Raw genomic sequence first — 18161 nt, forward strand, 5'->3', positions numbered from 1 at the left:
TATTGATAAATTCTCTTTTTTATCCTACTTGCACTGATTTTGCTAGTACCAAAAAAATCAATTTTATGTTCTCAAAATTATTAAATTTATTTTTGTAATCAAAATATATCATAGCTATATTACATATACATAAAGTATGTGATCTGTTCCTACTTTAAATTTTTAATAGTTCAAGTCTTCTTTAAATATGTCATTTTTATAAGGAAATGGAGAAGAAATGATTGGTTCAAAGTGACACAAGAGTTCAATAGCTGAGCCATGTTTTGAACTTGCCAATTCTAATACTAATGGCCCAATTCCAAATTTCAAATAAATTTTTGCAGTTTTTTTAAACTGAATATGGATATTTATGTTATTTCTATTGTTTCCTCTTGGTGGCTTAAATCTAGCATCCTAGAATGTAAGTAACTATTTATGATACAACTGTACCCAGAATATTAGCCATTTTTCCTAATTTCATAATCCAAATTTGATAAGTATGCCAGATCTAACTTTATTTAAGTCATTGTTTAGAATGTTGAAAAGAATAAGGCTGAAATAAAATAATTACCAGACTCACCATCTAATCATACTTTTAGCTTATCTTTATTGATTCAAATATTTTATAATACTTAAAGAAAAACACAGATAAAACTTTTATCCATATTTTTCTCAACATTACAATTTGAGAATTTCCATACCCATACATTATGTTTATGGTTGAAACAGATGTTGCAGATGAGCACATTATCACGTTCCAACATTAGGGATATACCCCTAATGTTTTAATTTGTCAATAGCTCTTTTGATTCTTAGCTCATTTTTTTTAGGTCATATTAAATCTAAACCGCTTCAAGTAATTAGCATATGCAACTTACTACCTGATGCATAAAGAGCTAATTCATTCTTATTGCCCTACATATTGCTCTCTCAGGTACCACAAAGTTTCCTATTATTCTTTTGTATGAGGATTTATATAATACCTTTTGCTCACAAGAGCCTTATTCTATATAATTCCATAAAGCTTAATCATTACTCTTTGGATCCTTTGCTCTCCAAGTTTGATTATATTTATCTCTTGAGTTCACACACATGGTTCTTGCATCTCCTTTACTAGATGAAATGCAAAGTGGCTTAGTTAGGAAGTAAGTTCAAATAGAAGTACCTATTACTTACCAGCTTTATAACCCTGGGAAACTAGTTAAAGGGAGAAATAAGCAAGCATTTATTAAACAAACTTGCAAGTATTTGTTGGAGTACTATGTTAAGCATTTTCCAAATATTGCTTTATTTGATGTTAATCTTAAATCTTAAAATAATTAACTGAACTTGATGTGCTTCAGTCAACTTGCTAAATCTTAACTACTCAGTCCTAAATGAGCTGTGATCTTAAGTGGAAAAGGAATTCCCACACTGGGAACTCTCCAAACTGACAAAAATCACAGATTTCACGTATTTTCCACAGTTTTCCATTTCATATCCAAAATCATTTGTTTTGAGGCAAAGATGCTGTCAATGAAATAAAGGATGTAAAGCACACTGGAAACTTTAAAATGCTATATAAATGGTTATTATTATTATCCAATAATCATTAGGTCTCAAATTTTATGGCTATTTCCTACCATGTACCTTCTACTACTTTCCTAGGCATAAGAAATATTTAAAGAATTGTACAGAATATGTTGGTAAAAAAAACTTAAAAAGAAAAAATATGTATATAGACTTTTCAAGTTAAGATGTATTATTACTTAAGTCTAAAATGACCACTGAAACAATAAATCAAACATTTATTTGTAAGAGTGACTAATTCCTAAGGTATAAATGTTCACTGAGAATTTGAAATTTTTTTCTTGATAGTCAATTAGAGCTGCCTCCAGGACACCCATAGTATGTCCTGTGGGCATAAGTGATCCCTAGGATTAATCTCAGTATTCCAAGGAAGAATATAAGAGGATCTTATGCAAGAACAGAAGGATATTACTTTTTTTCTTTATTTGTTTCTTTCTTTTAAGATAGCTAGGTGGCATGTTTATATCATCATTCTGAAAATAGATCCAGTAAGACCTGAGTTCAAATCCTATTTCAGATATATATCATATTTGCCTTTGATTTCAGGTGAGAGTATTATAAATGAGATAATGTATATAAAGTACTTTGTAAACCTTAAAGTTGTATATGAATGCTCATTGTTGATTATTATTAATGTTATCATACAAGTCAGTTTTTTCAGGACGAATTTGTTATCTGTAAAATGGTGGTACTTTTTTGATTCAAGTTTTTGTGACAAAGAAACTATATACTAAATGCAAAGTTCTTTGAAAACATTGAAATGCTATGCATACATGTTAGCTGTTGTTATTATTATTATGAGTTTGTTACTACAGTCCTTCCTGATGAATTTTGGTTTTTGTCTCTATTATTTTTGTCACTGGGGAAAATAAAAACATTAGACTACTGTGTTCTAAGATTAGGCAGAGAGAATAACGTTTGAAGGCATTTTATTTCAGTAAATGATTTCCTTTTCTTTAATCTTCTTTAAGTCTTACAATACTCTTCCCAATACTCTTTTCAAGCATGTGTATCTCCATTATATTTTCTTGTTTGGGGAGAATGTGTGTGTGTGTGTGTGTGTGTGTGTGTGTGTGTGTGTGTGTGTTTGATAGTCTCAATCATCACAATTTACACATCCTTCTTTACTGGGTAAGATGAAAAGGGCGTATAGAATAACATTGAAAACCCCAAAGAATTAGGAACCAAAAGATCTGAATGTAAGCCTGTGTTCTGGCTAGAGCCAGCTCCATTAGGCTCATAAGCCACATTTTCAGTATGAACACATTGAAAATGAATAACTGAAAGACTGATTTAGTTTGCTTATTATGTAGACTTAAGAAAGTGATAGACCCTCTGATTAGGGTCACATCATCAGCACCTCGCTACTATTTGCTCCCTGGTTCTGGCTAGGTTGCCCAGTGGGTTTGTGCCTTGTGTTCCACTCCAAGAGATTCTCGTCTTTGCCAGCCCACCATCTGCCCTCCTCGTACTCATGATTCTGTGGCAACGGGGAACACAACTCAACTCTTCCCCATGTTTCCCCTTCACATCCTGCGTGGAAGAAGTGGAGGTATAAGAAATGAGAAGTGTGCCTTTCTCGGGGCAGCATGTATCACTACTATATGGCAGCAGTATTCACTTGGGGAAATAAAAGGCAGAAAGAATGGGGGCAGGACATTGGTGCATTTGGGGGACTTCACCCAGACTTGAAAGAGTAGTCAGTATTTAGATGGATCTTGTTCTATATCCCTGGGATAAAGACTAAGACTAGCAAAGTTTCTAAGTATGTGAAGATACTGAGAAAACTTTTATATCTATACTGTGGTGCAGTATAACTTTGTGATTCTCAGCAAACTTCTAGCACCACTGAAAAGTATCTAGGATCATGCTTTTCAGAGGCTATGAGGGTAGAAGCAACACACTATGGTAGAAAAAGTAACCCAGTTGAGCTCTCTCAACATGCTTTTCCAAATCATTATAAAATAAAACCTCAAATCAAATTCTAGAAGGATGGAGCCAACAAAAGGCATTAGATTTTTTTTTTTCTAGTTCTAGGCAACTAAGAAATTTGACAAAATGACCTGAGAAATGGGAGTGAAAAGTGGCCAAAATCTACTTGGATGCAAAACTGGTGGTGGGATTTGATGAAGGAATAATAGCAGCGGTAGTTTTGGGGCCTTTTAAAGCAGAAATGGTAAGGGAATCAGGTAGAGATTATGGGGAATCCCATGTTTGAAAGATGCTATTTGGCTACCCAAATACCTGCATTCACTTCCAAGACATAGTTCAAGGACTAAGAGCAGCAGTTTTGGTCCCAAAGAATCAAGAAACCTAATAAAGAATATCAACTGCAGTCCCAAAGGATCGGGCCTCTTCTTGGACAAGGACCAGAATATAAGCCAGTAAAACCTGTCAGGAGATTACACCAACTAAGAAGCAAAATGATTTCAAGCTCCAGAGCCAGCTTTGGAAATGGTGTCTAAAAAAATCTGAAGTTTCAGACAATGTTCTTCTTTCTCTCCACCACCGGGGACACAGATTACAAATATTCTGCAGTTTAAGGTTAAGAAATAGGTTGACTGGGAAATGAATATAAACTATCTGCATTTTTGTTTTTCTTCCCGGGTTATTTTTACCTTCTGAATCCAATTCTCCCTGTGCAACAAGAGAACTGTTCGGTTCTGCTCACATATATTGTATCTAGGATATACTGTAACCTATTTAACACATATAAGACTGCTTGCCATCTGGGGGAGGGGGTGGAGGGAGGGAGGGGAAAAGTCGGAACAAAAGCGAGTGCAAGGGATAATGCTGTAAAAAATTACCCTGGCATGGGTTCTATCAATAAAAAGTTATTAAAAAATATGTTGGGAAATATGAATAAACAACAAAAACAAAAACAATATTAATATAGACTAATAAGGAAGATTGATCCGCAAAGTCAGAAGAAAAGAACGTCAAAACAACTACAACCAAAATCTCAAACAAAAGATATGAAATAGATAGAACATCAAAAAGAATATCTAGAAAAGTTTAAAAAATTCAAATTTGAGTAAGAGTGATAGAGGTAAAAATAGATAAAAGAATACAAATAAGGGAAGGAAATTATGAAAAGAGACTTACCAGGTTGGTTAAAGAAATACTAAAGAAAAGAACTCCTGAGCCAAGATGGCGGAGCAAAGCCAGGAAGCTGCTCCAGCGCTCCCAGTTTCCCTCAAAAATCACGTGGAACTGAGCCTCTGAATAGAGTTTAAGGGAAGAAAACCACTTTTCAGATATTGGAAAAATGTCAAGAAAGCTCAGTCTCCCTGGAGTGAAAAGGGTGCTCAGCCCAGCTCAGTCCGAGTATAGGTAAGCGGGTCCTAGTCACAAGAAATCGGCTTCTAAAACCCTCCGTCCTGGCTCAGCAGAGGAGCCCAGCAGGGGGCAGCCTCCAGTCCCAGCTCAGGAGGCAAACTGGGGAAAGCAGGGTGTGTCGGGAAAAGAGCAGGTAGAGCTGCCCCTGAAAACACAAGGGGGCGCTGTGCTGAAAGCGAGGCTCAGAACGGCACAGGAAGCTTGGGACAGCGCCCCCTATATCCCAGGAGCAGAGCTTGAAATTAAAAGTTAAAAAAAAAAAAAGAAAGAAAGAAAGAAGAGGAAATATCAAAATAAAAAAGGAAAGAAAATGAGCAAGAAATAGAAAAGACTTTGACTATAGAAAGCTATCAGGGAAGACCAAAATACCAACTCAGATGAGGACAAAATATTCGCAGACAAAATCACAAAAAGAGATATAAATTGATCTCAAGTCCAAAGAAGCTTCTTTAAAATAAAAAGACTTTAAAAAGCAAATAAGAGAGGTATAAGGAAACCTAAGGAAAGAAATGAAAGGCATACGAGAGAGAGTCAACAGCTTGGAGAAGGAAGGCAGATGCAAAAACAAATAATAAATAAATAGAATCCACTGAAGAAAACAAGTGTGAAAAGTACAATTAATGAAATGGAAAAATAGGTACAAAACTTAAAGGAAGAAAATGAGCAAGAAATAGAAAAGACTTTGACTATAGAAAGCTATCAGGGAAGACCAAAATACCAACTCAGATGAGGACAAAATATTCGCAGACAAAATCACAAAAAGAGATATAAATTGATCTCAAGTCCAAAGAAGCTTCTTTAAAATAAAAAGACTTTAAAAAGCAAATAAGAGAGGTATAAGGAAACCTAAGGAAAGAAATGAAAGGCATACGAGAGAGAGTCAACAGCTTGGAGAAGGAAGGCAGATGCAAAAACAAATAATAAATAAATAGAATCCACTGAAGAAAACAAGTGTGAAAAGTACAATTAATGAAATGGAAAAATAGGTACAAAACTTAAAGGAAGAAAATGATACATTAAAAACTAGAATGTTGCAAATGAAATCTAATGACTCTATGAGACAACAAGAATCAGTCAAATAAGCTTAAAAGAATGAAAAAAAAAAAAAAAGGAAGAAAATGTAAAATATTTCATTGGAAAAAATAGCCAATCTGGAAAATAGATCCAAAAGAGACAAAGAGACAATTTAAAATTTTTTGTCTATCAGAACATGAGCAAAAAAAAAAAAAAAAAGAGAGAGAGCACTGCAACAATGCTTTTTTGCAAAACACCACAACTATAATCTCAAGGGAAAAAAAAATACTTCAAGTTGCCAGACAAAAAGAATTTAAATATCAAGGTACAACTGTCAGGATTATCCAAGTTCTAGAAGCTTCTACAGGAATAGATGGGAGAGCCTGGAATAGTATATACCAGAATAAAAATGATCTGGGGTTAAAATCAAAAATTAACTATCCAGCAAGATTGAGAATCATCTTTCAAGAAAGGAGATGGCTCTTAAAATGAAGTAAGAGATTTTCATTCATTTTTATAGGGAAAAAAATAAAACTAAATAGAAAATTTACTCTTTAAACATAGAATTCAAGAGACATATAAAAAGGTAAGACATATTTTGCATGGGTAAAATATATATATTATTTTAAGTTTAAACTGTTTACATCATTACATGGGAAAACAATATATGTAACTCTTGATAATAGTATCTGTCACTGGGGCAGAAAGAGACTGTGGTATGGTTGTGAATGGTCCCTGATGTGATGACATCAAATAAAAAGACATTAAAGGGTGGAAAAAAGCTCTGTACTAGAAAAAACAAAAGGAGGGTTATAATGGGATAAATTAGATCATATAAAGAGCCACAAAAGACATATTACAATTTAGGGAAAGAAGGGAGAGGGATGAACATTGTCTGAAGTTTGATCTCATCATTTTTGGCTCAAAGAGGTAATAATTTGATCATTCAGTTGGGTAAAAAATAATATGAAATCCTAAAAGAAGTAGAAGGAGAAAGAGGAAATAAAAGGGAAGGACAGGATAGAAGGGAGGGCAGAAATAATAGGGGGAAAAATGGTAAGAGAAGAGGGGAGCGATGATAGAAGGTAAGGTAGTGGGTAGAATGGGTAAAAAGAAACAACACAGACTAAGATCAGGGTGCAAAGAGAAAACATAAACATATGCAGTGGAGAAAATAGAATGGTGGACAATAAAGTTAGTAATCATAATTGTGAAGGAGAATGGTATGACCTCTCCCATAAAATGAAAGAGAATAGTAGAATGCATTAAAAACAGAATTTTACAATATGTTGTTTAAAAAAAAACACATTTGTCACAGAAAGACACATACAGAGTAAAGGTAGAAGAAGACTGGAACAGAATTTATTGTGCTTCAGCTGAAGTTAAAAAAAAAAAAAGAGCAGTAGCAGTTCTGATCTCAGATAACACATAAATAAAAATAAATCCAAATAAAAGAGGTAAGGAAGGAAAGTACATCTTGATAAAGAATACCATGAACAATGAAATAATAAGGATATTAAGTGTATATATACTAAGTGGTAGAACATATAAATTTCTAGAGAATATATAAAATTCTAGTGAATAAAATAAGTTACAGGAAGAAATATAGAGCAAAACTTCATTAGTGGGGTACCTCAACCTTCACCTCTCAGAAACAGACAAATCTAACCACAAAATAACAAGAAATAACTAGGGAGGTTAAGAGATGCTAGAAAATTAAGATATAAAAGACCTCTATAAAAATTGAATAGGGACAGAAAAGAATACACCTTTTTCTAAGAAGTACATGGCATTTACATAAAAATTAACCATGAATTAGGGTATGAAAACCTCATAATGAAATGCAGAAAGGCAGAAATAGTAAATGCCTCCTTTTCAGACTGCAATACAATAAAAATTATATTCAACAAAGGGCCAGGGAAAGATTGATTAAAAACCACTTGAAAATTAATCTAACTCTAAAGAATGAGTAGATCAAACAACAAATCACAGAAACAATCCCTTTTTTGCATCCAAGAGAATGACAGTAATGAGACAACATACCAAAATCTATAGGATGCTTTCAAAGCAGCTCTTAGGGGAAATTTTATAAATAGCTACATAAATAAAATAGTAAAAAATGAGATCAATGAATTGGGCATACAACTAAAAAAGCTAGAAAAAGAACACATTAAAAATCCCCATTAAATACCAAATGCAAAATCCTGAAATTTAAAGGAAAGATTGATAAAATTGTAACTAAAAAAGATTGAATTAATTAATAAAACTAAGAATTGATTTTATGAGGAAAGCAACAAAATAGATGAACTTTTGGTTAATTCGAATAGAAAGAGGAAAATAAAATCACAAGCATCAAAAAAAAAAAGGGGGTGAACTTATCACTAATGGAAAAAAAAATTAGGAAATAATTAGGAATTATTTTGTCCAACTTTACGGCAGCAAATCTGACAATCTAACAGAAGAGGAAATAAATTACTTGTCCCATTTTACAAAAAAAGAAATTTAGCAAGCCATTAATGAACTCCCTAAGAAAAAGTGTGTAGGGTCGGATGGATTTACAAGTGAATTCTACTTAACATTTAAGGAAAAATTACTTCTAATACTACATAAACTTTTTGGGCAAATAGTTAAAGAAGGAGTCCTGCCAAACTCCTTCCATAATACAAATATGATATTGATACCTAAACCAGGAAAGGCCAAAACAGAGAAGAAAATTACAGACAGATCTCCCTAATAAATATTTTTGCAAAAATTTAAAATAAAATATTAGCAAAGAAATTACACAACTTATCAACAGGATAATACACTATGACCAAGTGAAATTTATACCAGGAATGCTAATGCAATATCAGGATAACAATTACCATAATCAACTATATCAATAACAAAACCAAATGAAATCATATGGTAATTTTAATAGATGCAGAAAAAGCTTTTGATAAAATACAGCAACCATTCCTATTAAAAACTCTAGAAAGTGTAGGTATAAAGGGAGCATTCCTTAAAATAATAAGCACTATCTATTTAAAATCAACATCAAGTATTATTTGTAATTGTGAGAAGCTGGATGCATGCCAATAAGATCAGAGGTGAAAGAAAGATATACATTTTGACCACTATTATTCAATATTGTTCTAGAAATGTTCACTTTAGCAATAAGAAAAGAACACGAATTAGAATAGGCAATGAAGAAATAAAACTATATTGTCTACAGATGATATGATAGTATACTTAAAGAATCCTAGAAAATCAACCAAAAATCTACTCTAAACAATTAACAGCTCTAGCAAAGTTGCAGCAGGATGTAAAATAAAACCACACAATCAGCATTTCTATATATTACTGACAAAGCTTAGCAACATGAGAAAGAAAGAAAAATTCCATTTAATATTACTTTAGACAAAATAAAGTATTTGGGTGTCTACTTGCCAAGATAAATCAGGAACCATATGAACATAATCACAAAATACTTCTCACACAAATAAAATCAGATCCAAAGAATTGAAAAAAATATCAATTCCCTTGGATAGGCTAAGCTAATATAATAAAATTGACAATCCTGCCTAAATTCGTGTAGTAGTTCAGTGCCATATCAATCAAATTGCCACAAAATTATTTTAGAGAACTAGAAAAATGTAACAAAATTCATCTGGAAGAATAAAACATCAAGAATATCAAAGGAATTAGATGGGGAAAAAATACAAAAGATAGTGGCTAGGCAGTACCACACCTACAACTATATTATAAAGTAGCAGTCATCAAAAATTTTAGTGCTGGCTAAGAAATAGAATGTTGGATTGGGGGAATAGATTAGATAAACATGACACAATAATCAAAAGCTATAATAATCTAACATTTGATAAACTTCCAAAATCGTTTCTCAGATTAGAATTAATAATTTGGCAAAAATTGCTGGAAAAACTGGAAAATAATGTCGAAACTCACACCTATACCAAATGAGGTCAACATAGGTATATGAATTGGGCATAAAGGGAGATGCCATAAGCAAATTAGTGCAAAGGATAATTTCCCTTTCAGATCTTTGGAAAAGGCAGACATTTATGACCAAAGAACTAGAATACATTACGAAAAGCAAAGTGGACAACTCTGATTACATTAAATCAAAAAGTTTTTGCACAAACAAAAGCAACAGAAACAGGATCAAAAGGGAAGCTATGAAAAAATATTTACAGCCAGTATTTCTGATAAATATCTCATTTCTAATATATGTAAAGAATTCTGTGAAATTTAAAAGAAATTTCTAATTTTCCCTATTGATGATGAATCACAGAATATGAACAGACAATTTTCAGATTTTGAAATTAATGTCACTGATAATCATATGAAAAAAATGCTCTAAATCACTATTGATTAGAGAAATACAAATTAGAACAACTCTGAAGTACCACCTCACACCTCTTAGATTAACTATGATGACAGGCAAAGATAATGATAATGAAGGGAATGAAGTCAAGATGACCTGAGTTCAAATCCAGCCTCTGACATTTAGTACTTCATATACTGGGCAAGTCACTTAACTCCAATTGCCTAAGCAAAAGAAAAAAAAGAACAACAAAAAGTAGTACAAAACTTCAATAGAAACAGTAATTACTTAACAATTATAACTGAATAACTGTAAGTTAATGTCTCTCTGAAACATGAAAAAATAATTAAAGAAAAGCATAAGATTTTTTTTTAATAGAAGAAAATGTAAAACAGTTTAATGGGAAAAATATAACTGACCTGGAAAAAAGATTTAAGAAAGATAATTTAAGAAATATTAGACTTTGTGAAAGCCACAATAAAAAATCTAAGACATTCCATTTCAAGAAATTATCAACCTGCTTCAATATTCTAGATCTAGAAGATGTAAAAATTTAAAGAATTCACTGACTGCCACCAGAAAGAGATCCCAAAATGAAAACTCCCAGAAATATTATAACTAACTCCCAGAACACCCAATTCAAAGAAAAAATTCTTAAATAGTGAAAAGAAATAATGAACCCACATTTAGGATTACACAAGATTTAGCTGCTCTCACATTTAATGATTAGAATGATATTGCAAAAGGAAAAAAAAAAAGTTCAATTACTGTAACCTATCCAGAAACACTGAGTTTAATCCTTCAGGGGGAAAATGGATGGTTAATGAAATACAGAACTTTCAAGCATTTCTGATGAAAAAAACTAGAGCTGAATAGAAAATTTAATTGGTAAACTTTATAAGACTAAAGAGAAACATAAAAGGGTATGTATGTATGTATGTATATATATATATATACATATACAGGTATACGAATATAGAATTCTTTTTTTAAAATTTTATTTTATTTAATAATAACTTTGTATTGACAGAATCCATTCCAGGATAATTTTTATACAACATTATCCCTTGCAATCGCTTATGTTTCGTTTTTCCCCCGCCTCCCTCCACCCTCCCCCCCAAGATGGCAAGCAGTCCTATATATGTTAAATATGTTGCAGTATATCCTAGATACAATACATATTTGCAGAACCGAACAGTTCTCCCGCTGCACAGGGAGAATTGGATTCAGAAGGTAAAAATAACTCGGGAAGAAAATCAAAAATGCAAATAGTTCACATTCATTTCCCAGTAACGAATATAGAATTCTATGACTATAGAATACACAGAATTCATAGAATATAGAATACACACACACACACACACACACACACACACATACACACAGTTAGTTGGACTTAGAAACCTGTCTGATGCAATGGGGAAATAGCAGAAGAATGGGTTAATATATATTGGAGGGTAAATCATAAAAAGGAAAGTCATTTAAGGGACTCAATGGTTAGAAACAAAATAGCCCTTTGAAAATGAACAAGTAAAATGATGGAGGAGCTAAACTGAAGAAAATAGGATGAAGTTAGTCATCATAATTGTGAATGTGAATGGAATGATATCTTACATAAAATGGAAGCAGATCATGAAATGGATTACAGACTTGCATTCAACAATATTTTGTTTGGAAGAGACACACTTGAAATAGAAAGACACAAAGAGTTAAGATAAAGAGATGGAGAAGAATCGACTGCTTCAGCTGAAGAAGAAGGCAGAAGTAGTAATGATAAACTTAAAGTGAAATTTAAAAAATACATCAAATTAAAAGCAATAATAAGGGAAACTGCATTTTACTAAAAGGTATGATAGTCAATGAAGTAATATAAAATATAAAAAATTACTTTTATAAAAATATATAAAAATTTTTCATTGTTTCTCTGCTAAAGGTCTCATTTCTTAAATAAATAAGAAACTAAACTAAAGTTATAAAGTAAAAGATATTTCCCAATTGATAAATGGTTAAAGGGCATGAAAAGGCCACTTTCAGAAGAAGAAAGCAGAAGTATCTTTGGTCACATGAAAAAACAAAATGGCTCTTTATACTACTTTATTCTCGCCATGTAACCAACCTATAATCTTCTTTAGTAATAGCTGGCAATCTCAATTCAAAAGTTATGAATTAATGAGTGTTGGCAACCCAAGCTAATCAAATTAGTTTCAGGTTAAAAAAAAAGTTTCTTACCTATATCAACTAACCACAGTCATTATTATCCATTTTCTTTCTGATAAGTTTTGAATTAATTAAACATTTATCCTTCTTAACCAACTTTCCAGTGCCAATGTGAATTTGCACTAATTTTGCATAAGAAAGACTTTTAAAATACTCTTTCTAAACCAAACAAATCATAGAAAAATAATGCTGATGCAAATGTTGTATTGCTGACATAGGACAACTCTTCTTGTTCTTCTTGTTCTTCTTTTTCTTCTTTTTTCTTTCTTCTTCATCTTCTTTTTTCTTGTTCTTTTTTCTTTTTCTTCTTTCTTCTTGTACTTTCATCTTTGTCTTCTTTTTTTTCTTGTTCTTCTTTTTCTTCTTCCTTCTTCTTTTGCTGTTTGCTCATTTTTTCCACTCTCTTGACTTAATTGTATGTCAAATTTGGGCTAAGAGGGTACAAGCTCAAGCTTCATATTTTTTCATACCACTATTTTTAGAGCTAATTCTTGGGATTTGTTAGTTTTCAAATTTGCCAAGTGGAATTGTCTAAATAGAGGTGTGATCCCATTGCTTTTCTGATCTATTCTCTGATCTTTATTCAGGAAAGGATTTTGTTCTTTTGTAGACACAAATATTGCACTTCTTTTGGATCTGCATCTGAAACCAGGTCCCCTGGTCTTCTGCAGTCATTAGTGCTAGTGTTCCTTTTTGTATTGAAACTTTGGCTTTGTTCCTTTCTCCCTTACGGGTGAACACAAGTACTATCTTCTCCTTGGACCAACAAACCGTTGTCCGCTATCTCATTTTGGCCAGTTATCTAGCTGGCTTTCAGACTGTGGGCTGGAAACTCCCAAAGTTGCTGTTGGCACTGATGGTACCATTTTCCAAGGACTGTTGTTAGCATGGCTGCACCAAAATCTGGCCAATGCTTCAGTGCCAACAATCACCCACATGGGACTTTCTAGCTAACCTCCTAAATTATCTTGGGATAGAAAATTGTTTCACTTTGACGGTCTATTGTCTCTGTTACTCCAGAATTCTATGTGAGGGGACATTTTAAAATTGTTCAGAGGACAATTTGGAAGAATCAAAGGAATTTCTTCCTCTACTCCACCATCTTGACTTATATCCCAGGAGTTAATATTCCAGTGATATTTATAATACATGCCACTTTCCTGTACTTGTAAGGAATTCCCTTATCCTTTTGACCTTTTAAAATATTTCTTTTTTTTTTCCAGATCTTAGGTCAGGGTCTATATCTTCACAGATTGTTTTTATGTGTGTTTACATATTTTCTCCATTCATTTGTAAACTCCTTGAAGGTAAGAATTATCTTTTGCTTCTTTTTGTATCCTCTTCTCTTGGCTAGGCACTTAAAGCATTTCTTGATTGATGGTGTTATCTCTTATTCTTTTCCCCTCCTTACTTCTCACTCCTTCACACCCAAATGAAAGTGTAACTTTTGTCTCAAATTTCTTAGGAATACTTTGTCTGAATCTCTCCTTTCTCTTTAGGATAATATGGACTTTTTGTTTGTTTTTATTTTTTCTGGTTTTTATCATACAGAGATAACCAGTTAATAGGATTTTCTTATTTTTCCTGTGATCTGTGGCTTCTGTCTAGATTACTTCCAGTTTATTGGTATTTATTTATCTGTTCCCCAGTCCCAATTTAAAATAGTGTAAATTCTTTGAGCAAAGGGATTGGACAGGACAGAATATAGCATAATACTTGACACAAAAGAGATTTTTAATAAATGCCTTCAATAAATGATAAATGAGATGATTGAATACTATGTAATTCTTATGAACCTACTCTTATTTAGCATAATTCTTTTTTTTTCTTCCCAATAAGCAAGAATTGTTTATTTTCTGGAAAAGAATTAATATAGTCAACCACAAGGAAAGAGACAAATTCCTCTCAAGAAAAACAAAAAATAAAATGTAAAAAATCATTTTTAAAAAGTGTTATTACTCAATTACATCCTCATTAAGGGTTTTCTTGGCAATGATACTGGCTTGTTGTGCCATTTTCTTGTCCAGATCATTTTTCAGATAAGGAATTGGAGAAGGCAGGGTTAAACGAAGTAAGGTCACATAGCTAGTGAGTACCTGATGCTAAATTTGTGCTCAAGTTTTCCATACTCCAAGCTCAATTCTCTGTTGCCACCTAGCTGCAGGGCTTATAGTGTTAGAGTTGTTTCCAAGTTTGTCTGACCTGCTTGGTCTACAAAAGGTTCAGCACACCCATTGCCAATGAAATAGTTAAAATTAAAACACAAATTTTTCTACTTTATCAATAAGTTTCAATGTTATGGGAATTGACTTCAGGTTAGTTAAGTGGCCAAATGAATGCTTTTCTCCTTTATCTTGAGTTGTGATAAAGGATCTACATAAAGGGAACCTTTCATTGTATTTCCTTATTCTTCTCTCTGCTTCCTCACTGAAGTGCCCAGAATGATGCTCAATATTTGGCTTTAATTGCTCATTAAAATGATCGACAAATACACTTCTGTGTTCCAGTGTTTTACTCATCTCACTAACAAGCAGCTCAAATTACACATAGGACCAAGGAATCAAGGATTTTTTAGCTGAGAAAGGAGATGTAGAAATGATTGAGCCCAAATCCTTCACTTTCCATGAAGCACAGAAGTCTAGGAAGAATATCTGATGATTTGCCAAAGCCTACCCAACTCATAAGTGTCAGATTCAGGAGATGAATGCAGATGTTGCAATTCCAAATCTCTTTTTTACTCTACAATCATGCCTTCATTGTTCAGGTTTATTCTTTGTTTTACTTTCCTTCCTTCCTTCCTTCCTCCCTCTCTCCCTCCCTTCCTTCCTTCCTTCCTTCCTTCCTTCCTTCCTTCCTTTCTTTCTTCCTTCCTTCCTTCCTTCCTTCTCTTCCTTCTCTTCCTTCCTTCCTTCTCTTCCTTCCTTCCTTCCTTCCTTCCTTCCTTCCTTCCTTCCTTCCTTCCTTCCTTCTCTTCCTTCCTTCCTTCCTTCCTTCTCTTCCTTCCTTCCTTCCTTCCTTCCTTCCTTCTTCCTTCCTTCCTTCCTTCCTTCTTCCTTCCTTCCTTCCTTCCTTCTTCCTTCTTTCCTTCCTTCCTTCTCTTCCATCCCCTCCTTCTTTCCTTCCTTCCTTCTCTTCCATCCCTTCCTTCCTTCCTTCCTTCTTTCCTTCTTTCCTTCCTTCCTTTCTTTCTTTCTCTCTCTCCTTCCTTCTTTCTTTCTTCCTTTTGCTATTTTTGATTTGTATTTTCCACCAATATATTGGAATATGTAACACAATGCTTGGCACCAGTAGATACTTATAAAATATTTACTATCTGATTAAGTTAATGAAAAGCAGATTGGTGGAAATACTGTAGAACCTGAAGCCAGCAAGACCTGACGTCCAAGACTGTCTCTAAAATTTAAAATAGATTTGTGACTATGGGAAAGTAGGGTAACTTCTCTAAATCCAAGACAGGTCTCTAAGACTTAGCTATTCAAGTCAGTTCTACAAAAAATTATGAAATTTCTGTTATGTGTCAGGCACTGCCTCAGATGACAAAAATACAGAGATTCAAAGACAAAAATAAAAACTTTCCACTGCCTTCAAATAAGTGTGGGAAATACAACATAGACTCAAATAAGTCTCTGTCTCTATCTCCCTCTCTGGTTCTCTGTCTCTGTCTCAGTCTCTCTGTCTCTTTCTGTCTCTTTCTATCTCTGTCTTTCTTTCTTTCTGTCTCTTTTTGTCTCTCTGTCTCTGTCTCTGTCTCTGTCTTTCTCTCTCCCCCCCATCCCCACCAAATAATTAGGGAAAAAATCAGAAATGAAATCTCAGGTGAATTATGGCTTGAGGAAGGGGGAAACAAGGCAGTGTTGCTTTTGCTTTTCTTTTTATCTCTAAACTTTGCAAAATGCCGGCTTCATAGTAAACGCTTAATAAATACTTGGTCATTGCTTAATTGATTCCTGATTCTTCTTGTCCTCTAATCTCTGTTTCTAGTTGTCCACTTAATACCTTCGCCTGGATAGAAGTGTGCAACATATGCACCTTTTAGGACCACTTTCAAGGAATAAGTTCCTTTCCAATGTTGATAGAAATCTACCAACAACTTAACAATAGAATAACTGGCCATGAAGTCTTGATTTTCCATTCTCTAAAATCCTACACTGATGATTTATTATGGATTAAATGCGAAGGTGGACTCTTGAAGGCAATGCCAGATGAAACAAACTCTGTAAGGTTCTGCCAAGCTGTGAAGTATCCAGATAAGGATAGCAGATGATATATTAATGTTTGGTGCATCATTCTGTCTATGTTCAGAGGTGCATTATCAGGAGGTTGGCTATTGGATGTTGATTTTTTAAAGGCTGTATCAATTTATGGATGCTAAGTTGTAAAGGAATTATAGTTTCTGTCAATGGAGGCAAAAATCATGCCTATTTAATTAAAGGCTTTTTGAGAATTATAGAAAATAAGAGATATGACAAGTATCAAGACTACAATTAGATAAATATATTAAGATAATGTACCTCATTAATTCTGATGACAATAGCTAGTGTGTGTTTGTTTTCTTGTCTATTTCTTAACACTTCATGTTTCTTTTCAAGTAAGAAAAATAATGGAATTCAAAATTTCATCCAAATTGGATGAGGTAGGATGTTACAGTAGAAAATGTGCTCATTCTCAAACCAAAAAAAAAAAAAAATCTAAGATGAAATCCAACCTTTGCTTTCTACTTAATCTATGAAATCTTGGGTAAATCACTTTGAATCTCAGTTTTCTTACCTATAACGTGAGATACTAAGATTAGATGAACTTTTAAGTTTCTCTCTAATTCTAAATCTATAAAATTAGAACTGGAGAATTGAAATTCTTAGAATATTATTTAGTTGATATTCAGGCAGAATAACATATTTACCCTAAATTACTACAATGTCTTTGCCCCTAGCTTCTTGAATTGTGGGTAGTGACTCTATAGGAGGTCTTATAACTGAATGTGGGGATCACAAAATTATTATTTATTATGAGTAAATGTTTGATTTGCTTGCCTATTTTATATACTTATATACACACCTAAGATCATGTGAAAATTTCCCAGGTGAAAAGGGGTCATGAGTGAAAAAAGTTTAAGGAACCCTGTTTAAAACAACCAGTCTAGACAATTTAAATACAAATCTTTCTTCTTTCCACTCAATCTAATAACTATATACAAAGGAACGATTATATAGAAGGCAAAATATTTTCTCTAAAACACAGATTTTTCCATGAATTATCTGGATTCTTGTCTAAACATTCCAACTATTTTGACTATATAGATATGTTATAGATCTAAATGATCCATTCGCATTCAGACAATTTATAAGCATTCATTGTGCCAGTCACTGTGCTAGTTCCTTAAATAACCAATTGCACATCTAGAAAATTGTCTTATCTAATATGTTAGAAAGAAGCTCCAGAATGAAGAAAATTTACAATGAAATTTGAAACTATACCTTTGTCTTACAAATATGTCACTTCTAAGTGTCTGGTACTCTGATTATTAATATTTAATCCATTTTTTTCTTTTTGGAGTTGTTCTTCACTAGTGACATTGGTCTAGAGTTTACTTTTATTGCTGTTTTATTTTCTTTTTTCTTCTTTGGTTTCAATAAAATGGCAATTTTTAAAAGCATACATGTTTTTAGTGACGGTCAAAAGTGACAGAGCATTAAAGTATAGCTTGGCAACTTGTCTTCAA

The sequence above is a fragment of the Antechinus flavipes genome, chromosome 6 (genome assembly GCF_016432865.1).
Source record: "Antechinus flavipes isolate AdamAnt ecotype Samford, QLD, Australia chromosome 6, AdamAnt_v2, whole genome shotgun sequence".
Taxonomy (NCBI): Eukaryota; Metazoa; Chordata; class Mammalia; order Dasyuromorphia; family Dasyuridae; genus Antechinus; species Antechinus flavipes.